The 25,884-nt window shown below is 48.7% G+C and overlaps 1 long non-coding RNA gene across 2 annotated transcripts in view; it reads left to right on the top strand.

Moving 5' to 3' along the window:
* LOC135231152 (uncharacterized) overlaps nucleotides 1-25,884 on the top strand; it is a 73,999-nt gene that overhangs the window by 46,960 nt on the left and 1,155 nt on the right. Inside the window, exon 3 of one of the 2 annotated variants that reach the window (XR_010321667.1) lies at nucleotides 1,318-5,281. The exons of the other annotated variant lie outside the window; for it this stretch is intronic. This is a non-coding gene — a long non-coding RNA (uncharacterized LOC135231152). Of the gene's footprint in view, nucleotides 1-1,317; nucleotides 5,282-25,884 lie in introns of those variants that run through there. 2 annotated transcript variants of the gene reach the window in all.

The following is a 25,884-nucleotide window of genomic DNA, read 5'->3' on the forward strand; positions in this document are numbered from 1 at the left end:
TCTTTCTGTCCCTTTCCCTTCCTCATCTCCTGGGATTCCCATGATGCGTATATTAGGTCCCTGGTTGTCTGTGATTCCATTGAACTGTGCACAGCCTTCTGGAGCCTCAGTTCTTGTTGCTCTTCACCATCTGTAATTTTAACCATCAAACCCTGGTGGCATAGTGGTTAAGTGCTACAGCTGCTAACCAAGAGGCTGACAGTTCGAATCCATGAGGCGCTCCTTGGAAACTCTATGGGGCAGTTCTACTCTGTCCTATAGGTTCGCTATGAGTTGGAATCGCCTCGACGGCACTGGGTTTGGTTTTTTTGGTTATCCTCTAATTTGTGGATTCTTCCTTCTCCCTGATTAAATTTGTTGGTAGTCCTTCTATTGTGTTGCTTATTTCAATTATTGTCCCTTTCAGTTGCAATATCTCTTCTTTTGATCCTCACTTTGTTTTTGCATTGTTTTCCTTATTTCTTTTAGCTTTTTGTCTGTATTTTTCCTTAGTTTTTTAATTGTGTTTAGTGTTGCGTTATATTCTGTTTCTTTCTTCCCCTCATTGGTCGGTCATCCCTAGATGGGCTTTCACTCCTGTTGTCATGTTCCTTTGGATGGGCCATTGTTTCTCTGTTCTTTGTGTGTTGTTAATTGCCATTGTGTGGGCTCCTACTCATGGCAACTCCGTGTACAGCAGAATGAAACGTCGCCGGTCCCATAACATCTTCATGACTGTAGGTATGCTTGAGTCCGTTGTTGTGGCCACTGTATTCTGAGTGCCTCCAACGTAGGTGGTTCATCCTCCAGCACTGTATCAGAAAATGTTCTGTCGCGACCTGTAGGGTTTTCATTGGCTGATATTTGGAAGTAGATCACCAGGCCTTTCTTCTTAGTCTGTCTTAGTCTGGAAGTTCTTCTGAAACCTGTCCACCATGGGTGACCCCACTGGTATTTGAAATCTTGGCGGCATAGCTTCCAGCATCACAGCATCACATAAGCCACCACAGTACAACAAACAGACAGATGCGTGGTGGAACTGTTATTTAAAAATTTTAAAGGTAGGGACGGTTCTCACATCAGTGCACCCTGCTGCCCCCAGCACAGACCAAGGAGGTTCTTAATGCTGTGGAATGGTTTTAGCCCTGTGGGAAAACTCCTCCCATGACAGAAGGGTGACATCACACCACACCAAGGGACAGACCGGAGCCCCCTGTCAGCGCTCCCTGCCTTTGGGAAGAAGGACTCAACTCTTCTCTTAGACAAAGAAGAAGAATCTTGCTTTCTGAGGTGAGCAAGTAAATTAATGAAAGTCATCCTAACCTCTCCAATCTTCAGGAAAGATCTGGGAAGAGAAGAAGAAGGCATTTGGAAGAAAAATGATGTGTAAAGATGTGAAAGGAAATATGGGATATTTGACTTCTTAGAGTCATGGAACCTAGTAAGTATTGATTATTTTAACACACAATGTATGACGATGTGTGCTGGACACAAACTGATTTTTATGATTAATTTTTACAAGCACTTTTCATGGAGCCAATGTAGTTACAGTCAAACTTCTCCCGTCCAGCGTCCTGAGAAATTGACGCATCTTCCACCAGTGAATTTTCTGGATAACTGAAGGATCCTCCTTTGAGGACTGACACCCTGTTGCATTTTAACTCTTTAGATGGAAGCCTTTCTAAAGCGCATAGCACACTTTCCTTCATTCGCAAACAGAGGGTCTTGGGTAGTATTCCTGTTCTTCTTGATGATTCTAGGTCATTGCCATCAAGTCCTGGTCAGGACCTTCCCTGGGAAGGGGCTGTGGTGGTCCCAGTCAGCCATAAAGTCAGATTCCCAAGGATTTAAAAAAGTAAATAAATAGGTCACAGGTTTCCTTTGTTGCCATTAAAAAATCATAGAACATCAAAATGAGAAAGAACCTTAGAAATAAACCTAGCCTAACATCTTCCCCCTTCTATTGACATGGAAACTGAGCTAAGAGAGGTTAAGTGGCTGCCAGGACCCACAGCATGTTTGCTATGGGATGGGGTGTCTTCATTCTTTTGGCCTCCTCTGACCGCTGTGATGAGCTGACCTTGGGCAGCCGGTCCTTACAACACTCTGTGATGGGTATTCCTTGTCCTCCTTACAACACTCTGTGATGGGTATTCCTTGTCCTCCTTACGACACCCTGTGATGGGTATTCCTTGTCCTCCTTACAACACCCTGTGATGGGTATTCCTTGTTAACTCCTTACAACACCCTGTGATGGGTGTTTCTTGTTACTCCTTGCAACACCCTGTGATGGGTGTTCCTTGTTACTCCTTACAACACCCTGTGATGGGTATTCCTTGTCCTTACAACACCCTGTGATGGGTATTCCTTGTCCTCCTTACAACACCCTGTGATGGGTATTCCTTGTCCTCCTTACAACACTCTGTGATGGGTATTCCTTGTCCTCCTTACAACACCCTGTGATGGGTACTCCTTGTTACCCCTTCAGCCCACTTCCCATCCTTCTTCTCCTTCCCTGTGCCCTGGAGGCTGATCCCTGTAATTGGCGTCAAACTCTTTCCCTCTGGCTCTCACTTCAGTTTGGCCAATAGAGGGCACTGGCAGGAGATAGGAGAACAGGAGGAGAGAGAAGTCTGACCGGTTGACTCTCTGCTCCATCCCTGCCAGAATTGCTGGATAAAATATAGGACACAGTGTTAAATTTGAGTTTTTGATAAACAACAAATAATTTTTAGTATAACCATGTCTTATGCAATGTTTGGGACTTACAGTCGATTCTGGTTATTTCTGGTAGTTACATAAAGACCAATGACCTATTAATTGGAATACCTTTTTTCAACAACATAAACAGTAACTATACAAGTGGATCTAACCAGATGGAATACACAGGAACCAAATAGACTACATCTGCATAAACAGACGATGGAGAAGCTCAATATCATCAGGCAGAACAAGGCCAGGGGCCAACTGTGGAACAGACCACCAATTGCTTATATGTAAGTTCAAGTTGAAGCTGAAGAAAATTAAAGCAAGTACATGAGAGCCAAAGTACAAACTTAAATGTATCCCAACTGAATCTGGAGATCATTACAAGAATAGATTTGACACACTGAACACTAATAACTGAAGATCAGACAAGTTGTGGAATGACATCAAGGACATCATACATGAAGAAAGGAAGAGATCATTAAAAAGACAAGAAAGAAAGAAAAGACCAAAATGGATGTCAGAAGAGACTAAAAAGAAAGAAAAGACCAAAATGGATGTCAGAAGAGACTCTAAAACTTGCTGTTGAACACAGAGTAAAGTGAATGGAAGAAATGATGAAGTAAAAGAGCTGAACAGAAGATTTCAAAGGGCTGCTTGAGAAGACAGAGGAAAGTCTTATGATGAAATGTGCAAAGACCTGGAGTTAGAAAACAAAAAGAAAAGAATATGCTTGGCATTTCTAAAGTTGAAAGAACTGAAGAAGGTGTTCAGGCCTCAAGTTGCACTATTGAAGGATTCTATGTGCAAAATGTTGAGCAGTGCAGAATGCATCAAAAGAAGGTGGAAGGAATACACAGAGTCATGGTACCAAAAAGAATTGGTCAACATTCAGCCAATTCAAGGAGTAGCATATGATCAAGAACCTATGGTACTGAAGGAAGAAGTCCAAGCTGCACAGAAGGCATTGGCAAAAAACAAGGCTCCAGGAATTGATGGAATACCATTCGAGATGTTTCCACAAACGGATGCAGTGCTGGAGATGCTCACTCGTCTATGCCAAGAAATTTGGAGGACAGCTTCCTGGCCAACTGACTGGAAGAGATCCATATCTATGCCCATTCCAAAGAAAGGTGATCCAATTGAATGTGGAAATGATTGAACAATATCATCAATATCACATGCAAGTGAAATTTTGCTGAAGGTAATTCAGAAATGGTTGCAGCGGTATATCGACATGGAACTGCCAGAAAGTCAAGCCACATTCAGAAGAGGATGTGGAACCAGGGATATCATTGCTGATGTCAGATGGATCCTGGCTGAAAGCAGAGAATACCAGAAGGATGTTTACCTGTGTTTTATTGACTATGCAAAGGCATTCAGGTGTGTGGATCATAACAAATTACGGATAACATGGCAAGAATGGGAATTTGAGAACACTTAATTGTGCTCATGAGGAACCTGTATATAGATCAAGAGGCAGTCATTCAAACAGAACAAGGGGATACTGACTGGTTTAAAGTCAGGAAAGGTGTGCGTCAGGGTTGTATTTTTTCATCATACTTATTCAATCTGTATGCTGAGCAAATAATCCAAGAAGCTGGGGTATATGAAGAACGGGGCATCAGGATTGGAGGAAGACTCATTAACAACCTGCTTTATGCAGATAACACAACCTTGCTTGCTGAAAGTGAAGAGGACTTGAAGCACTTACTGATGAAGATCAAAGACCACAGCCTTCGGTATGGATTACACCTCAACATAAAGAAAACAAAAATCCTCACAACTGGACCAATAAGACACATCATGATAAACGGAGAAAAGATTGACGTTGTCAAGGATTTCATTTTACTTGGATAGATGCAACAATGGGCTCAAGCATAACAAGGATTGTAAGGATGGTACAGGACCAGGCAGTGTTTCGTTCTGTTGTACACAGGATTGCTGAGTTGGAACTGACTAGATGGCACCTAACAACAGTAACTATTCTATAAAGGCACCAAGAATACTGAATTTGTGAACACAGACATTTGCTCCTAGGCAGAATACAAAGTTAGGTTCCTGCGAGCCTCTAATCACAATACTTTTGTCAATCTATCAATACGTGACCTTGTTTTATGTGTGTTTCTGTTTAAAGACACCTTTTTTGGTTTGTTTTTCGGTTATTTAATATATATGGTTGATTCATTAGCATCAACCTCACGGCCAGTGAAGCTCACCTAATGCAGGTGTTTTCTCTATAAGCACATTTCAGCCTTAATGACCTCCACATCCCAAGGAGGGTGTCTCTCAGGAGGAAGTGCCAAGTGATGTTGGTAGGAGGGAGATCAGACGTCCCCTGTGGAGCTCCGAGTCGCCCTCAGTGTGTGAGGTGTTCTGTGCATGGGCGTGTCTGTGTCTGAGGAAACCAGGTAGCTCAAGGGCTCCACAGAGCCATCACAGCCAGAGAGGTGCAGTTTTAAAACAAACTAAAAGAAAATAACCCATCAGCAATGAGTAGTAGGATCAAAAGATTAATCCTTTATATGTTGGTTTGATAAAGATGATTTTAATTAGCAGTCATAGATTTCTCAGGAATTGGACTTTGGTTTTATTGATTGAGACCCAAAATTTTCACCTAAAAAAAAAAAAGCAAACTCAGTGTATAGATTGTTACTGAAAGCACGCATTTCACGTATTTCTTCTATGGAGGTGTGTGTTTGCGTGTGTATTTGTATGTATGTACGTATATGTGTATGCATGTGTGTGTATGTTTGTGTATGCACACACGTGTGTGTTTGTGTGTATATGTGTGTATGTGTATGTTTGTGTGTACACACGTGTGTTTTGTGTGCATATGTTTGTGTGCCAGAATGTTCCTTTGAAGCAAAGATGGCGAGACTGTGTCTCACATACTTTGGACATGTTATCAGGAGGGACTAGTCCCTGAGAAGGACATCATGCTTGGTAAAATAGAGGATCAGAGAAAAAGAGGAAGACCGTCAATGAAATGGATTGATACAGTGGCTGCAACAATGGGCTCAAACACAGCAACGATTGTGAGGATGATACAGGACTGGGAAGTGTTTCGTCGTGTTGTACATAGGGTACAACTGAGTCGGAATTGACTTGATGGCACCTAACAACAACAAAAAAAACATGTTTGTGTGTGCACGTGTGTGTTTGTGTGTATCTGTGTGTACACACCCGTGTGTGTGTGTGTGTGTGTGTGGCTGTCCACCAGAGATCATGGAAGCTACTGTGTCAATAGTGAGAAAATCACTTCCTGGAGGGCCGTTGCCATTTGATTGCGAGTGAGGAGCTTTTGCTAACATCCTTAGACCCTGCACCTCATTTGCAAGGGCAGCGGATAAGAATATTAGAGAGCCGAGCCCCTCACTGAGCAGGAAGCCAAACTCTGCAGGCTTCGGAAATGCAAACACCGCACAAACTGGCGGCCCCTGTTCCTCAGGGACCCTCGGGAACCCGGGAGGGGAGAGTTCAAACAAACAGTTTGTGTTGACACAAGAAATATAAATACAATTCTGACTGCCAGACTTCAAACAAAGTCCTCTCTGCTTCCTAGGATTGGTCTTTAGCCTTAGTTGTGGGGAAAAGGTTTTGTCTCATTTATATGAATTTCAGGCAAAAGCAGGTGAGAAAGATTTATTGTGCCAAGTGTGGCACTGTCCACCGGAAATGTAATGGCAGCCACGTGGGTCACTTAAAATAGCCTGGTAGTCACATTCAGTTCCTGGGTGGCGCAGACGGCCAAGCGCTCGGCTGCTAGCAGAAAGGTCGGTGGTTTGAGTCTACCCAGAGGTACTTTAGAAGAAAGGCCTGGCAATCTACTTCTGACAGTCCAGCCGCTGAAAACCCTACAGAGCACAGTTCTACTCGGGCACACCTGGGGTTGCCAGGAGTGGGAATCGACTCCGTAGCAACTGGTTTAGATTTTTTTTTAGTAGTCACATTAAAGAAAGGGGGAAAAATCAGGTGAAATCAATTTGAATCTTAAGCTTATTTAACTCAACACATACAAAATATTATCCATTCAACACGTAATCCATGTAGACATTATTAACGAGCTAGTTGACATTTTTATTTCATGCCTGCTGCATTCTGCAATATGGAGATGACGGAAGATGACCGAGGCGTCCGGGAAGTAAGCTATTACTAGGGAGAAGGAGGGAGTGCAGAAGTGACGGTCCTTTAAAGTCAAACCTTCCACCCCGTGTGACTGGAACACTCTCCCAATGGCCAAGTTCTGTCCAGCTCAGACCCTGGGCCCACCTGTCCCCAGGAAGGCCTATCAGCTTTCTGCGGCTGCTGCAACCAAGCGCCACAAACTGGGGGATGAAAACAGTTGATCGTCTTGAAGTTCTGGAGGTTGAAAGGATGAAATCAGGGTGTCAGCAGGGCCATGCTCCCTCTGAAGGCTCTAGGGGAGAATGCTGCCTTGTCTCTTCCAGCTTCTGGTGGCCCCAGGCGTTCTTGGCTTGTGGCTGCATCGCTCCAGTCTCTGCCCACATCCTCACATGGACTCTCCCTGTGTGTGTCCATGTCTGTCTCTTCTTCTCTTCATGTAAGGACACCAGTCGTATTGAATTAGGACCTGTCCTACTCCAGTGTCACCTTATCTTAACTAATTACATCTGCAAAGACCCTATTTCTAAATAAGGTCTCATTCTGAGGTTCCGGGGTTAGGACTTTTTCTTAGTTATCTTGTGCTACTATAACAGAAATACCCCAAGTGGGTGGCTTTAACAAACAGCAGTTTATTCTCTCACAGTTTAGGAGGCTAGAAGTCCGAATTCAGGGCGCCAGCTCCAGAGGAAGGCCTTCTTTCTCTGTCAGCTCTGTGGGGAAGGTCCTTGTCATCAATCTTCCCCTGGTCTAGGAGTTCTCAGTACAGGGACCCTGCGTCCAAAGGACACACTCTGCTCCTGGCTCTTCTTGCTTGGTGGTAACGATGTCCTTCTCCTTTCTGCTCGCTTCTCTTTTTTATATCTCAAAAGAGATTGACTCAAGACACAACCTAATCCTATAGACTGAGTCCTGCCTTATTAACATAATTGCCTTTAATCCTGCCTCATTAACATCATAAAGGTTAGGATTTACAACACACAGGGTAATCTCAAAATGGTGGACAACCACACAATACTGGGAATCATGGCATAACCAAGTTAATGCGCATTTTTGAGGGACACAATTCAATCCACAACAGGCTTCAACACACATTTTTGGGGGGACACAGTACACCCTATAACAGGAACGTGTCTCAGGAACCCCCTCAGGCCTGGAAAACCATCACCCTGGTGACTTAACTCTTCTGCACCCCGATTTCCTCACCTGGGAAGAGGGTCAGCACAGTGCCCACCTCTAGGGGGTGTGGCTGAGCCCAGCGAGGTCCTGTGCTGCAGCCCCACCCTGTGCTGGTGCGCTGAGCACCCGGTGGGCAGCGGCTCTGATCAGGACAGCAGTGAGCTTAGCAGGAGCGCTGTCAGGGTGGTCTTGGGGGTGAGAGGAGGGAGAGAATGAGCTGACACTGAGTAGATCACAGCCCTCCTCATCCAGGGAGTGGAGAGGGCTGCTCAGCTGCCATGGTAGGCAGGCAGGACATTCAGGGGCAAAGCGGGCAAAGTTGGGTCAGGCTCAGTGCCTGGAGGGCCATCTAGGGCGTGGGCGCAGCAGGCAGACGTTGGGCCTGGATAACTGCAGCAGGCTCTCGGGTGATCTGCCTGAGCAGGGCCTCTGCCGGCTTCCGTCGCAGGTGGTAGACACTCTGGCGGGGCCCTCTGAGCTCCTCCAGCAGACATCATCCATGGCAGCGGTCAGCTGCCAGTGAGTCCACAGGCCAGGGAGCACCAGTGGTCCCCTCTCCAGCATCACTCAACACGGATGGAGTGCTCAGTCACCAGGCTGGGCTCAGGAAGGAGGCTGCAGCTCAAAGCAGAGTCTCTGGGAATATGGGGCAGAAGTCTGGGAATATTATGGGCTGTGGATGAAAGTGGGAAACCCTGGTGGCGTAATGGTTAAGTGCTACAGCTGCTAACCAAGAGGTCGGCAGTTCAAATCCACCGGGCGCTCCTTGGAAACTCTTTGGGGCAGTTCTACTCTGTCCCATAGGGTCACTATGAATTGGAATCTACTCAATGGCAGTGGGTTTTGGTTTTGGATGAAAGTTGGTGCTACAGACCTTGGGTCAGCCCGAGTGGCTTCCTGGGTTTCCTGCTGGACTAGCTAGCAAAGCCAACTGTTGGAAGCTTGGGGCTAGCACAGGTAAGGAAGGGGAGCCAGAGGCAGATCCAGCTGTTGGGGGCTTGGGGCAGGCACAGGTAAGGGAGGGGAGCCAGGGACTGGGCCTCTGAGCCCCCACACCTGACTGCACTTAGTGGGGAGGACCAAGGCTGTTCTCAGGGAACAAGTGTATCAGTCAGCTGTAGCTAACAAACAGCCCCAACACTCAGTGGCTCAGAAAACCACACCGTGTGTTTTTGCTATGAAGCGACAGCTCAGCGGGACGGTTCTTCCACTCTTGGCTGGGCTACCTCATGCATCTGTGGTCCGCCTGCAGCTTGGCCAATCTGGCCTGCTCCCTCATATCTGTGGGGCTTAGACGGGGACAGCTGGGCTGACTCGGTGCCCCATGGTCTCTCCTCCCTTAGCAGCCAGCCCAGGTTGTTCCCATGGAGGTGTTGGGGCCCAAAGAGCATGTGGGAGCAGGTGAGGCTCCTTGGACCTGGGCTTGGAGCAGGCACGCTGGCACTTCTTCCACAGTCAGTCAGCCAAAACGAGTCACATGGCCTGGCCAGATCCCAGGGTCGTTAGTGGCGGTCCAGTCAGTCCTGACTCATGGTGACCCCGTGCACAACAGCACAAAACACTGCCCCGTCCTGTGCCATCGTCATGGTCGTTGGTATGCTCGAGTCCGTTGTTTTGGCCATGGCGTATTTTGAGAGCCTCCAACCTATGGGGCTCATCTTCCAGCACGATATCGGACAATATTCCAGAGGGCTTTCATTGGCTGATTTTCAGAAGTAGATTGCCAGGCCTTTCTTCCTAGCCTGTGTTAGTCTGGAAGCTCTGCTGAAACCTGTCCACCACAGGTGACCCTGCTGGTATTTGAAATATGGGCGGCACAGCTTCCAGCATCACGGCAACATGCAAGCCACCACAGTGCAACAAACCAACAGACGATGGTGGACGTCCCAGGGAGAGGGTGGCTAGAGGCTGTATCTCTCAAAGGGAGGAGTAGCAAATTCCATTGCAAAGGGTGGAGGAATGGGGGAGGGTGGAGGAATGGGGGAGGGTGGAGAAATGGAGCCATTACTGCTAAATACCCCCTGAGGGAGCAGAGAAAGGCCCACCACTCCCTCTCCTATCCGATTCCTTGCGGAGCTTCCTTAAGAATTATAGAGGCGAGTAGCGTGGGGCACATGAGTCAACTCTTAGAACAAAGGACAGTGATCCTTTCTGGGAAGGCATCTGTAGCCATCACTCATGCCTGAGTCACTGCCTTTCTCGGGAGATGGAGAGAACAGCCCGCCCGTGAGCTGGTGAGCTGCGTGCGGCTCGTTTTAAACCTCACGCCATTCACAGCTCTCAGTGTGCCACGGCACCCTTCTGATGCGCCAGTGGGCTGGGAAGGGGGATTGCTGCCAATGTGACTAATAATTTCTAAATTCTCTGTGTGACAATTATAGGGAATAAAGAGCAAGGCAGAATTTTAACGACATTTTTAAAAGCATTGCTCTGGCTGTCTCCATTTATTTAGTTCTGCTTTGTGAGCGCTAACTATGCGCCAGTCTGGGCTGGGTCCTGGATAAGCTTTCTGTTATGGACTCCTACAGAGCCTCCCGAGATGGACGTTATCATTCGCTCTGAGGCTCAGAGAGGTTGTGGCACTTGTCCAAGGTCACCCAGCAAGAATGTGGCAAGCCTGTCTGGAACTCACGTACAACCCTAAACTCAAGTGTCTTGGCCTCGGTACCACGGCCTAGCTGAATGTAACTTTGCCTCATGAATTCCAAAGAATTCAATTCATTGGCTCGGAGTATATTGCTGAGTCAGGTCACTGGTTAACAGTATTGGGCACCTACTATGTGACAGGGCCTATTTTAGGCATGAGAGGGACCGAGCTCTGAGAACAGGACCTGCCCTCGAAACGCTGAGATCCCATGTGTGTGACACAGAACCGTGTGTGAGTAGATCTGTGCTCCACACAGTTTTCAGTGGCTGGTTTTTCGGAAGTAGATTGCCAGGCCTTTCTTCTGAGGCACCTCTGGGTAGACTCGAACATCCAACCTTTCGCTCCGCAGTGGAGCAGGTTACCCTCATGCACCACCGGGGTACTCCAGAGGTAACCACTATTCTGACGGTTGTCCGGTTTTACCGGTTTTGTGCATTATGTACCCGGAATCACACTGACTGCAGTCTTTTGGGTCTGGCGTCTTTCACTCACCACGTCTGTGAGATTCTTCCAGTTGTTGCCTGTAGCAGGAGATCGTTCCATTGTGTAGGTATTTATACCACAATTTATCCATTGTCCTGTTGACTGTCATTTAGGCTGTTTCCCTTTTTTTTTTGGCAACTGAGTAAAGCTGCAAGGAACATACTTGCGTATGTCTTCCTGTGGGCACACGCTCTCACTCTTCTAGGGTATAATCCTAAAAGCAGAATTGCTAGGCCCTAGGGTAGGCATAAAGAGCCCTGGTGGCACAGTGGTGATGTGCTCGGTTGCTAACTGAAAGGTTGGTGGTTTGAACCCACTCAGCGGCTCTGTGGAAGAAGGATCTGTTCTTGTAAAGATTACGGCCCAGGATGGGGCAGTTTTCTCTGTCACATGGGGTCCTTATGAGTCAGAATCAACTTGGCAGCACCCAACACCATCCTCCGCCCCATTCGCATGACCTCGCCTGTGGCTGATTCGAGGAAGCTAAGGCTGGGTGGGCTGCAAAACTTGCCCCAAGTTACCAGCAGGTACAGGGTGGACCTGGGCCTGAGCCGCTAACCAGTGCCCTCCCCCTGTCTATACCACTGCCCTTTGGACACGCGGGCCTGCTTTGTGTTCTCCCTCTGTGCTCTGTCGGTACAGGGCAGCCCCTGGAGGTCGGGTGGGGGTTCCCAGGTCTGGCTCACCGGGGGCTCAGCTGAGGCCCTGAGAAATGGCTGGTCAATGTTTGTGGCCTCAGATTGACTGAGGAAGGCCCGGGGGTGGGGAGGAGCCCCCAGGTGCTAAGGAGGGTGCGGGGGAGGGGCCTGTGGGGCGGGGGGCTTCCCCGGAGCCAGGGCTCCCCTCACCTCTTTCCCCCGACCCTGTCTCTGCCGTGGTGGCACACCAGCAGCGCTCCTTCTTCAGGCGGCTTCACGACACTCTCTCCACAGCGGGAAACTGCATTTCAGCGGTTGTTAATACCCACTCCTGTGAGGGAAGACAAATTAAACCACGGCTTCGGGCTCCTCAGGCAGGCAGGCGCCAGGCGAAGGGCTGCGGCGCTGCTGGGAACTGGTGGGCTTTCAAAGATGGCGGCGAGGGAGCGAGCAGGCCCGAGGGAGCTCACTGGGGGCCTCTCTGAGCCGCTGGACCGGGGAGGCTCTGACAGAGACCGGGACGGGGGTCAAGAGAAAGGACTTGTCCTCTAAAAGCCTCATGGCCGGGAGAAAATTTCCTCAGAATCGTTGCCCGAGGAGGCAGTGGTGGTTCAGTGGAAGAATTCTTGCCTTCTCTGAAGAAGACCTGGGTTCGATTCCCGGCAAGAGCACCTCATTCGCACCCAACACCCGTCTGTCAGTGGAGGCTTGTGTGGTGCTGTGATGCCGGACAGCTTTCAGTGCAGCTTCCAGACTCAGATAGACTGGGAAGAAAGCCCTAGTGACCGACTTCGAAAATCAGCCAATGACAATGGAGCACAGTGGTTTGACCTCCGATCGGCGTTGGGGGTAGTGCTGGAGCGGCCTTCCCCAGGGCTGCCCATCCCGTCCCCTGCCCTCAGCATAGCTTCCGGCTTCGATGTCATCCTCACATCCCCGTCCGACCTGCGGTATCATTGAGCTGCCTTATTTTTGCCAAGGAGCCCTGGTGGCGCAGCGGTTAAGTGCTCGGCTGCTAACCAAAAGGTCGGTGGTTTGAACTCACCAGCAGCTCTGTAGAAGACAGACGTGGCAGTCTGCGTCTGTAAAGATTACAGCCTGGGGAACCCTGTGGGACAGTTCGGCTCTATAGGTCTACCCTGTAGGATCACTACTTGTCGGAATCAACTCCACGGCAATGGGTTTTTTTTTTTTTTTGGTTTTAAAATTTTTGCCCGTCTCGTAGATGTAAAAAGGTAGCACAAATTGTTAGTGCTTGTCTACTAACTGAAAGGTTGGTGGTTCAAACCCACCTATAGACGCTGTGGAAGAAAGGCCTGGTGATCTGCTTTGGTGAAGATTACGGCCAAAGACACCGCATGGAGCAATTCTACTCCGGAACACAAATAGGTGTCAAGTGAACCCTTATTGTTATGTCATCACTATTTCATTTTAATTTTTCGGATTACGGTCACTTTTGAACACCTTATCCTCTTGCTTGTTAACTTTTTGGATTCTCTCTTCTGCAGATTCACACCTTTTTCTGTAGAGGTTTGATCTTTTTCTTTTTGAGCTATACAGCTTTCTGAATGGATTAATTATTATTTTGATTTTGTCCTTTTCTTTTTGTATTTTGTCATCTGCACGTTTTTTCAGTGTCAAAAACATTTCATAGGCCATTAAAACTCACAGGCCCTTTTGGCACTCTGCTAGTAATATCACTACCAAAATATATATATATATAATAAAAAAAAATAGTTGACATTTACTGAGCATTTACTAGCCAGATGTATGTAGAAATTCAGTCTTCACACTTCCATCACAACCCGTTGCCGTCGAGCCGATTCCGACTCATAGTGACCCTATAGGACAGAGTAGAACAGCCCCATAGGGTTTCCAAGGAGCACCTGGTGGATTCGAACTGCCAACCTTCTGGTTAGCAGTCAGGCTAACCAGAGCTAACCAGGGTTTCCAAGTGTTGAAGAGAGAGGCGCTAATTAAGACTTTCTTTTGGCATCACCAGAGGAAATGAGAATGGTTAGCTGTACAGCGAACACTTGGGAGAGAATCAGGGATAGCTGCGTGCTTGGGGAAGGAGCCCTGATGGTGCAGTGGTTAAGTGCTCAACTGCTAACCCAAAGGTCAGTGGTTCGAATCCATCAACTACTCTGTGGGAGAAAGATGTGGCAGTCTGCTTCTGTAAAGATTATGGCCTTGGAAACCTTAAGGGGCAGCTCTACTCGGTCCTGCAGGGTCTCTGCGAGTCAGAACCGATTGGATGGCAACAGAACGGGTATAGCGAGTGTGTTTGGAGCAGAGCATCATGGTTTATTGAGAGTGCCAGTTCCCCGGGATTGGGGAAGGGTCTAGCAGAACTGTCTGACTGGAAATTGGACTTAACCCCTGTAATAGAAGCCTTGAAAACTCTGTGGAGCAGCTCTACTCTGCACTCACGGGGTAGTCATGAGTCGGAACTGACTAGGCAGAAACAACCACCAGCTGCAATAGACGCTTCCCTCCCAGAAGTGCTAGAGAGGTGTGAATCAGGGCTTTCCTGAAATCTATGACGCCTGCAAGGTAGGGCCCGCCTTCCACCCCAAGATCCCACCAACCCCCGACAGAGGTGCGGGTTATCTGCTCTTGCCCCCTCCTGCCACTTCAAGGACGCTGGCTGACGAGCCCAAGCTAAGGTGTACAGCCAAGAAGAACCTTGTGCAGCTGCTGCCACTACTTGTCTCTGCAAATCTCGCCAAACGGCGGAGGGGTGGCAGCAGGCTGGGGGCGCTGGAGCTGGAGGGACACCACTGGCCACCAGGTGTGGGGCTGGCTCTAGGGCTGTCCAAGCCAGCCAGGGGGAGCCTGGGCGTGGGTGCACAGAACCTTCCAGAAGATTGGCTCTCTTCCCTCTTGGTCCTCTTTCTACCTATTGCTCCCTCTCAGTTTGCTGTTAGTTTTTTGTACTTCTCTTTTCTCCTTCTCACTTTCTTTCCTATCTTCTGCCTTTCCCTTCTTCTGTCCCTTTTCTGATTTTCCTCCCTCCCTCTCTTCCCGCCTCCCTCTCTCCCTCCCTTCCTCTCTTCCTTCCCGTCTTCTGCCCTCCCTTTCTGTTCCTTCTGTCTCTACACGACGGGGCTCACTCACTTATTCAGCTGTTTATTCAGTAAATATCTAGTAACTGCTAATGTGTCAGGTGCTGTGCTGGGTTCTACGGACCTGATGGCAACAACACCAGACACAGTACCTGCTCCCAAGAAACTTACATTTTAGCAGGGAAGACAGACCTGTAAAAACACCTGTTGCCTGTTAGGAGCCCTAATACATGGCATAAACAGTATACAAAACATTATAAAGAATGTAGAAGAAAAACTGAATAACTGGGAGCTCCTAAAAATCAAACACCTATGCTCATCCAAAGACTTCACCAAAAGAGTAAAAAGACTACCTACGGATTGGGAAAAAGTTTTTAGCTATGACATTTCTGATCAGCGCCTGATCTCTAAAATCTACATGATACTGCAAAAACTCAACTGGAAAAAGACAACCCAATTAAAAAATGGGCAAAAGATATGAATAGACACTTCACTAAAGAAGACATTCAGGTAGCTAACAGATATGTGAGGAAATGTTCACGATCATTAGCCATTAGAGAAATGCAGATCAAAACTACTATGAGATTTCATCTCACTCCAACAAGGCTGGCACACATCCAAAAAACACAAAATAGTAAATGTTGGAGAGGCTGTGGAAAGATTGGAACACTTCTACACGGCTGGTGGGAATGTCAAATAGTACAACCACTTTGGAAATCGATTTGGCACTTCATTAAAAAGCTAGAAATAGAACTACCATACGATCCAGCAATCCCACTCCTTGGAATATATCCTAGAGAAATAAGAGCCTTTACACGAACAGATAAATGCACACCCATGTTTATTGCAGCACTGTTTACAATAGCAAAAACATGGAAGCAACCAAGGTGTCCATCAACAGATGAATGGATAAATAAATTATGGTATATTCACACAATGGAATACTACACAGCGGTAAGGAACAGTGAGGAATCTGTGAAACATTTCATAACATGGAGGAACCTGGAAGGCATTATGCTGAGTGAAATTAGTCAGTTGCAAAAGGACAAATATTGTATAAGACCACTATTATAAGAACTTGAGAAATAGTTTAAACCGAGAAGAAAACATTCTTTTGTGGTTACGAGAGGGGGGAGGGAGGGAGGGTGGGAGAGGGGCATTCACTAATTAGATAGTAGATAAGAACTACTTTAGGTGAAGGGAAAGACAGCACACAATACAGGGGAGGTCAGCAGAATTGGACTAAACCAAAAGCAAATAAATTTCCTGAATAAACTGAATGCTTCAAAGGCCAGCGTAGCAGGGGCAGGGGTCTGGGGACCATGGTTTCAGGGGATGTCTAAGTCAATTGGCATAATAAAATCTATTAAGAAAACATTCTGCATCCCACTTTTGAAGAGTGGCGTCTGGGGTCTTAAACACCAGCAGGCAGCCATCTAAGATGCATCAGTTGGTCTCAATCCACATGGAGCAAAGGAGAATGAAGAACACCAAAGATACAAGGTAATTATGAGCCCAAGAGACAGAAAGGGCCACATAAACCAGAGACTACACCATCTTGAGACCAGAAGAACTAGATGGTGCCCGGCTACAGCTGAGGACTGCCCTGACAGGAAACACAACAGAGAACCCCTGAGGGAGCAGGAGAGCAGTGGGCTGCAGATCCCAAATTCTCATAAGACCAGACTCAATAGTCTGACTGAGACTAGAAGGACCCCAGTGGTCATGGCCCCCAGACCTTCTGTTGGCCCAGGACAGGAACCATTCCCGAAACCAACTCTTCGACAGGGATTGGACTGGACAATGCGTTGGAGAGGGATGCTGGTGAGGAGTGAGCTTCTTGGATCAGGAGGACGCTTGAGACTATGTTAGCATCTCCTGCCTGGAGGGGAGATGAGAGGGTGGAGGGGGTTAGAAGCTGGCGAAATGGACAGGAAAAGAGAGAGTGGAGGGAGAGAGCGGGCTGTCTCATTAGGGGAGAGAGTAACTGGGAGTGTGTACCAAGGTGTATATGGGTTTTTGTGTGAGAGACTGCCTTGATTTGTAAACTTTCACTTAAAGCACAATAAAAATTATATTAAAAAAAACACCTGTTGCCATCGAGTTGCTTCCAACTCAGAGCGACCCTATAGGACAGAGTAGAACTTCCCCATAGGATTTTTAAGGAGCAGCTGGTAGATCCAAACTGCCAACCTTTTGGTTAGCAGCTGTACCTCATAACCACTAACCACCAGGGCTCCAGGGAAGACAGACGGTCATGAAATAACAATGCAAAATGACGTAAAGCTACGGGGGAGAAAGTGCTCTGGAGGAAGGTACAGACTAAAAAAAATCACACACACACACACGCAAAAACCCATTGCCATCCGGTTGACTCCGACTCACAGTGACCCTACGGGACAGATCAGAACTGCCCCATAGGGTTTCCAAGGAGCGGCGAGAGGATTCAAACTGCTGACCTTCTGGCTAGCAGCCGAGCTCTTAACCACTGTGCTACTAGGGCTCCTGGGGGTAGACTAGGAGAGCACTAAACAGCAGACCTGGCCTAGACTGGGAGTCAGGACTGGCTTTTCTGAGAGGAAAAAAAAAAAAAAAACTGAACTGGGATCAGGTGGGTGAAGAGGAGTTTGACCAGGTGAAGGGGTCAGGGGTGGGGGTGGGCGAGGAGAGGCGGGGGGAGGGAGAGCCTGGTACATCTAGGAAGTGGGAGAGTACAGTGTGGCCGGAGCCCAGAGGTGAGGCTGGAGAGGCAGGTATGGCTGGAGCCCAGAGGTGAGGCTGGGGAGGCCAATGTGGCCGGAGCCCAGAGGTGAAGCTGGAGAGGCAGGTGTGGCCAGAGCCCAGTGGTGAAGCTGGCTGGAGAGGCAGGCGTAGCTGGAGTCCGGAGGTGAGGCTGGAGAGGCCAGTGTGGCTGGAGCCCAGAGGTGAGGCTAGAGAGGCAGGCAAGGGCAGAATGTGCAGGTAAGCAGACGGGCCTCTTCCTGAACTGAGGAGACCCACGGGCAGGTCTTAAGGGAGGCAAGCATCTTGGGAAGATGGCTCGGGCTGTGGGGTAGAGAGTGGGCTGTGGGGCTCGAAATGGCCGTGGGACAGCCCTCAGGGGTCTCAGGTGGGACTCTAGGGAGGCCTGAACAAGTGTACGGCAGTGGCACGGCTGGGACTAGGGTGAGGCAAGTGAGGCATCCAGGGTGCAAAATTTAAGAAGGTGCTCTCTCTTGGGGTCGCACATGCTGGGTGGGCCCCTGAGAGTGTGCGCCCCTTAAATTTTGGGTAGAACTACAGGAGCACGGTGGACAGGCCTTGTGGCAGACTCCATCGGGGAGGGGGAGCAGAGGGACAGGAGTGTGCAGGGGGGTCCAGGCCTCCAGCCTGAGGAACTGGAAAGAGGAGGCAGAGCTAGAGGAGCAGCCAGGGAGAGGTGCCCCGGGACCTAGGAATCGAGAAGCTTTCAGGAATGGGACATGGGGGTGTGGGGTGGTCACAGGGACCCTGGGCCCTTGGAGTCTCTGTTTCTGTTGCCTGTTTGCTCCTCAGGCTCATCAAGGTTGCTTCTGGAAGTCTAGGGTACAGAGGGGCCCAGGCCTGGTGCCATGATGAGGCCTAGGGTTAGGATAGGGCTCCATGTCCTGGGCCCTGTGCTGGTTTTCCCTCTACCTGGACAAGACCCCACACAGTGCCCACTGCAGCCTGATGTCCTTGGAACCTTCCGCAGCACCCTAGCCCCAAGTCAACCTGCCCTGGTTCATCAGACACTCTGGCCTCCTGCGGGTACTGCTGAGCCAGGCAGGGCCTCAGCCCTGTCTGCTTTCTGCCTCTGCCTTGTTCTCGGCAGGACACGCTCCATCCAAACGTGTCTCCTTACAGGGCCATTTATGACAGACGGTGGAGGTGAGGTACGAGGGGCCTGTCCGAATGTCAGATGGTGATGTATACCCCTGTGTGCTGGCTGAAGACAACCCAGTTAATAGGCTCTCTACAGAGAGAAGAATGCTGGATCCACCTGCCTCTCCCTTTGTCCAGGCTGACCACTGGCCTTCCAGACCCACTTCCCATGCCACTTCTCCCATTCAGCAGCCCCTCTGCCCTTGGGGAGCTGAAGGATTAGCTATGGGAAAGGCAGACACAGTGCCTGGTCTCTCCACAACTGTACACGGTGTGAACAGGGCTCCAGTGCAGGACACATCGCTGTCTGCCATGGAGCCCAGAGAGGCCCCGACTCTGCGTGGATGAGGAAGATAGAACAACTGTCAATTCCTTTATCGTAATAGAATTTCAAAGTTTGTGTAGCAAGGACCAGGACGACCACAGGGAAAAGCAGACGGCTCCTTGGTCTTAGTGGGTGACTTTAATCAGCCTGTCTTAGTAGCTTGTAAAATTTGAAAAGCAAACAATAAATGAGTAGAGATAAAGATTTGAACAACTCAGTTAACAAACTTGACCCGATTGACAAGGATCCCTGGGGGTGCAGTGGTTTAGCGCTCAGCTGCTAACCAAAAGGCCAGAGGTTCCGACCCACTATCTGCTCTGTTGGAGAAAAATGTGGCAGTCTGCTTCCATAAAGATTTACAATGTTGGGAACCCTATGGGGCAGTCCTACCCTGCTCTGCAGGGTTGCTATGAGCTGGAAGTGACTTGATGGCAGTGGGTTTGGTTTTGGTTTGGACCCAGTTGATGAGGGAAGCTCCATCCCCAATTAAATGTAGGTTTCACATTCTTTTCAAGTAAACATGTAACAAGGAGCAAAATTGACCATACACTGGACCATAAAGCAAGTGTCAACAAATTTCCAAAAATTGAACACATATACAGCATGTTCTCTGGCCAGAGGAGAAGCAAGCCAGAAACCAATAACAAAAAGAGATAAGTACAAAATTCCCACCCCCACCCCACCTCAGTGTTTGAAAGAAAGCAATACACTTCTAAAAAACCAAAAAAGGAAACCAAAAGACTCCATGGGTCAAAAGAGAAATCCCAGTGAGTGTTATCAAACATTTTAAAACTGGGCAATAATGAAAATACCACATATCATCACTTGTGGGATGGAACTATTGTGGTGGCTGGAGGGAAATTTAGAGCCTAAAATGCGTATTTTAGAAGTGATGAAAGGATGAAAATCAATGAGCTAAGTATCCATCTCAGGGAGTTAGAAAAAGAAAAGCAAAATAAACCAAAAGACAGTAGAAGGAATAACACAGATAAGAGCAGAAATGACTGAAATAGAAAGCAAACGTATAATAGAGAAAAATCCACCAGACCCTCGCACGGCTTCTCATTGCAGCTAGAATCAAACCTGGAGGCCATGCCTGAGCCTCAGAGCTTTTCACCGTCCAGCCCTTGTCTACCCTACAGCCCCACTAAAGTGGACATGAGGGCTGACCAGGCATCTGCTTCACCCCAGAAGACCTAATCAGTTCTGGGAATCCCATCTGCCTTGCCCGTGATTGGTTCCCAAAAGGCCAAACGAGCCCGTTTTGGCCCATGAGGCAGGAGTGGAAGCTGCTGGGGTTCTTTGCCCCTGCAGAAAAGGCAAGCGATGAGTTCTGTCTTTGCCACCTAGTACTGCTGTGGCACAAATGCTAAAAGTGGGTGGCTTTAAAGAGCAGAAGTATTTTCTCACAGTTCAGGAGGCTAGAAGTCTAAATCAGGGCCTGGGCCGTGTAGCCTCCTTCCTCATCAGCAGCCCTAAGCGTTCCTTGGTTCCTCAGTGATCCTTGGCTTGTAGACGGTCCTCATATGGCGTCTGTCGTCCCCTGTGTCTCTGCATCTATTTTGGTCTTTTTATAATTCAGAAGGGATTAGACTTAGGACCCATCCTGCTCTGGCATGACCTCATTAACATAACAAAAGAAAACCCCTATTTCCCAATAGGATCACATCCACAGGTACAGGGGCCAAGAATTCCACTCATATTTTGGGGAACGCAATTCAACTCCTAACAGTCGCTTTCTCCCTCAGGAATTTCTTGTCTCGATGAGATGCTAGGACTGTTGCATCTGGACCCCACGGGGACACCACCCTGAAATCTAAGCCAGGTGCAGTCATCAGAGCCACCGGTGGTCCTTTACAGGGCTGGCCCCGCCTCCTGGCAGGCCTTGTGTCCCACCTCCTTCCCGTGGCTTCCACTGCTCCAGCCACAGTGGCCTCCTAGATTCTCCAACGTCCTGTGAGCCCTCTACCTGCAGGCCTTGCTGCCCTGTTCCCTCTGTTTCCACGGCTACCCCCGTGGCTCCCTCCCTCCTCCACATCTCTGCTCAGATGTCCCCAAGACCCTGAGACCTCCTTGATCACTCTAAATGGAATGCACCTTTCTCGTCAAGTTCGGTGTCCTCACTCTGTTATATGTCTTCATAGCACAGTTCCCACCTGACACATACATTGAGCCCTGGTGGCCCAATGATAAAGCGCTCGGCTGCTAGGTTTGAACCCACCAACTGCTCGCAGGAGAAAGATGCTTCTGTAAAGATTTACAGCCTTGGAAACCCTACGGGGCAGCTCTGCTCTGTCTTATAGGGTTGCTGTGAATTGGAATCGACTCGACGACAACGGGTTTGGTTTTTTAAAATTTTTTGCTGTTGTTTGCTTATTGTTGTTACGTGTCATTGAGTCGATTTTGAGTCATAGGGACTCCATGTGACAGAGTAGAACTGCCCCGTAGGATTTTCTTGGCTGTCAGCTTTGCGGGAGCAGACTGCCAGGTCTTTCTCCCATGGAGCTGCTGGGTAGGTTTGAACTACCAACTTTTCAGTTAGCAGCCGAGCTCTTAACTGTTACATGGCCAGGGCTCCTTAGGTCTTTGGACAGGACTGAAATTTCTATGACTGCGGGAATTGGTCTGCTGTGTTCTTGGCTAAATTCCCAGCAGGTGCTTGATGTATATTTATCTAATGACTGACAGAATGGCTCGTTGTGGATGGCAGAGCAAAGACAGGAAAGAACCTGGGTTCTCCAGGTTGCCGTTGGGCTGCCAGACCATCGATGTGGAAGCTTGCTCCCTTCGGACTTTGGCTTTGTGGGCCCATTTCCTTGCTTTGGAAGCCTCGCTCCAAGTGGCCTTTCCTCCCTGACCAAGCCAAGCCCACTGTTATCGAGTTGATTCCAACTCGTAGCAACCGTGTAGGACAGGGTAGAACTGCCCCACAGGGTTTCCTAGGCTGTAATCTTTGCGGAAGCAGACTCCCACATCTTTCTCCCGCAGAATGGCTGGTGGGTTCGGACTGCTGACCTTTCTATTAGCAGCCAAGTGCTTAACCACTGTGCCACCAGGGCTCTTTCCCTCCCTGACCACACAGCCTGAGTTGCCCTGCCTCCCCACTGAGTGGTCTCTATCCCACTTACCTGCTTTTTTCCCTTCACAACACTCACTCAGGTGCTTTGTTGTAGGCCATCCATCTCCTCCTGTCTCCCCCGCCCCACATCTCTGGAACATAAGTGGGGAAGAGGCCTACGACTATACCGCTCGGCGGGCAGGCGGGGCAACTTCAGACTGAAAGGTCGGCTCATGTTGGTGGGTTGAGTGAGTTAGAGCCAATTCCATGGCAACTGTATTTTTGTTTGTTTTTTTTTTTTGATGTGCCACGAACCATTCTAGACTCAGGAGATACGGTTGTGAACAGGATAGACTCCAACCCATGGCAACCCTATGTGTTTCAGAGGAAAATTGTGCTCCGTAGGGTTTTCAATGATTGATTTTTCAGAAGTAGATGTTGTTTTTGTTGTTGGGTGCTGTCAAGTCGGTTCCGACTCATAGCGACCTTACGGATAACAGAATGAAGCACTGCCCAGTTCTGCACCATCCTCACAATCTTTGTTATGTTTGAGCCCACGGTTGCAGCCACTGTGTCAACCTATCTCTTTGAGGGTTTTCCTCTTTTTCGCTGACTCTCTACTTTGCCAAGCATGATGTTCTCCTGATAACATGTCCAAAGAACATATGAGACACAGTCTCCCCATCCTTGCTTCCAAGGAGCATTCTGGCTGTACTTCTTCCAAGACAGATTTGTTCTTTCTTCTGGCAGTCAATATCCTTTGCCGACACCATGACTCAAAGGTGTCAATTCTTCAGACTTCCTTATTTATTGTCCAGCTTTTGTACGCATATGAGGTGATTGAAAACACCATGGCTTGGGTCAGGTGCACCTTAGTCCTTAGAGCAGCATCTTTGCTTTTTAACACTTTAAAGAGGTCTTTTGCAGCAGATCTGTCCAATGCAATATGTTTGATTTCTTGACTGCTGCTTTCACAGGTGTTTATTGTTCATTTTACATTACACACCCCCAAAAAGTTACCACATGCAGGTACTTATCTGTGAGGATCAGTGTGAATCAGGATTTTCTTGCTACTGTAAAACCAAAATAAAATTCAGAAATAAATTGGATGCTTGGGTGCTGTGTTAGCTTCCTAGGGCTGTGATAACAAAGCAGCACAAACTGGGTGACTTATAAGAACAGAAATTTATTCTCTCACAGCCCTGTAGGCTGGGAGTCCAAGACCAAGGCATTGGCCTTGTTGATTCCTTCTGAGGGCTCTGAGGTAGAAACTGTCCCGTGCCTCTCTCCTAGCTTCCAGCGATGCCAGCAATTCTTGGCGCTCCTTGACTTGTAGATGCATCAGTCCATCTTACCTCCTTCGTCACATGGCCATCCTTCTTCTGTCTCTGTGTCTCTTCTCCCCTTTTATAAGGACACCTTTCACATTGAGTTAGGACCCACCCTACTCCAGTATGGCCTTGTGTTAACTAATTATATCTGCAAAGACCCTATTTCCAAACAAGGTCACGTGCACAGGTACAGGGGTTAGGACTTCAGCGTAACTTTTTGGAGGACACCATTGAATCCACGGCAGATGCTAAGGGAACAACCATCTTCCATAAGCCCAGAGTTAAAATTTGTGTTTGTTTAAACAGCCTTCTTTATATTTGGTGGCGTAGTGGTTAAGTGCTACTGCTGCTAACCGAAAGGTCGGCAGTTGGAATCCGCCAGGCGCTCCTTGGAAACTCTATGGGGCAGTTCTACTCTGTCCTATAGGGTCGCTATGAGTCGGAAACGACTCCACAGCACTGGGTTTGGTTTGGCTTGGTTTTCTTTGTATTTTGGTTGATTTTATTATAAGCATATAAGTTTAAATCTATAAAATAAATTAAACGACTAATAGAAAGCAGGATGGCAATATCAGCCGTGTCTTTCACCAACCTTTCCCGATTATAAGCTCTAAAAGACTCAGTTTTGTTCATTTGCACCAGACACAGACCCAGCTCAGAGCAGCAGGGGTTTGGTTATATTTGTCAAAATGGAGTCACTGTCTGTCCACCTCCTCAGGGGCTGAAGAGGGGGTTCCTGTATGAGGGGTCTCTGGGTGGGGGTGGGGTAAGCTCTGGGGCCTCCAACCTTCCGTCTGGGAAATTCCAGGACTCCAACTTGCTGGCTTCTGGTCTGGGTTGTAAACTCCAGGCTTCTCAGCCCACCTTCTCTCCCCATTCGTAGAATTTTCCTAATGCCATGCTTTGTGTTCTAAAGATACTGACGTATTTAAGCAGAGAGGATGAATCACAACACCGAAGACATCAGTGTCCTATAAATAGCGCCTAGCTGTTGACACAGCTAGAGTCCTATATCCATGTGTCACCCTTTGGCCCCCACCCCCACCATCTGCCCCTCCATAAGGCTAGTCCCTTGTCTTCCTGGCAGCCTCTGGCCCCTGAAAGACTTGGGTGGGGGACCTGGGATATATGATGAGGTGGCTGCCAAGGGGGAGCCAGTCATGCCCCCCTAGGCCTGTATCAGAGGTGACCCCACTGCAGCCACCAGACTGGGTCATGTGAAGTAGACAGTGTGTTCCCCATCATGGGATATGCTTGTGGCGGGGGGAGGGGGTTCGTGGGTCTTTTCTTGTATGTCTTTTTAATACAGGTATAAACACGCAGTGAACTGCACAGGCCTTAAGAGTATAGTTCAATGAGTTTTGACAGATGTCCGCACCCATATTACCCACACCTGGATCAAGATTTAGAATATTCCATCACCCCAGGAAGGACAAATGCTGTATGATCCCATTTATATGAAGTATCTAGAACAGGCAAGTGTATAGAGACCAAAATTTATTAGTGGTAAACCAGGGGTGACCCATGGTTACGAACATTTACACTAACAGTGGTGAGAGAGGGGAGAGAGGGAGGAAGGGCGAGTTACTGCTTGTTCTTATTGTTGTTAGCTGCTGTTGAGCTGGCCTCAACTCACGGGCACCAAGTTCCAGTTCAGGGTGACGGAAAAATCTGGAAACACTGGTGATGGCTGTACAAAAGACGAATGTGATTAGTGTGACTGAACTATACACGTGAAAACGGTCGAAGTGACAAATGTTTCGTTAAATATATTTTACCACGATAAAAAAAGAAGACATAAGTATTATTCACTCACTTATCTATTGATGCAATAAATGGGTGCTCAGCATTTGTGGGTGCTGGGCCCTGTGCTGGACGTCTTAGGGTGCCCTGAGGAAGACAGAGCCTGACCCAGAGCTGAGAGATAAGGGACCACAGCAGCCCAGGGGAAGGACCGAGGACCTTGCTGGGGGAATGGTGGGGCAGCCCGAGGATGTGGCACAAAGGTGGGGCCCTGCAGATGAGTGTGGAAGACCCCGATTGGGAATTCTATGGGCATTGGTGAGCAGTGACCGTCTCAACAGAGCAACAGAACAGTTGGTTTAACAGGGTGGTGGATGCTGGTGGGAGGGCCGGAGAGAAGAGAGAGAGAGGGGAGGATGACACTGGGGTCTGCCCATGGCATCTGGCTGATGGTGCAGCCACGGGAGGACCGCAGTGTTAGGCGCTCCCGGGGCATCTGTAGGGAGGGTCTGTCAGCTGTGGCCTGGGCGCCTGTCCCAGAGGAGGAGCCCCAGGCGTCTGTGGCGTGAACGGGTGAAGGGGTTTGAGTGCGCGATAGACCACCAGCTTTCCGCCGGGCGGCAGGTGCAGCAGAGGAGACCTCGTGGAGGAGAGGGGCGGTGAGGCGAGGGGGGCTGGGACAGGCCCCCAGGCCGGGCGGCAGAGACAGGAGGCCACTGA

This window comes from Loxodonta africana, chromosome 4 (genome assembly GCF_030014295.1).
Source record: "Loxodonta africana isolate mLoxAfr1 chromosome 4, mLoxAfr1.hap2, whole genome shotgun sequence".
Lineage (NCBI taxonomy): Eukaryota > Metazoa > Chordata > Mammalia > Proboscidea > Elephantidae > Loxodonta > Loxodonta africana.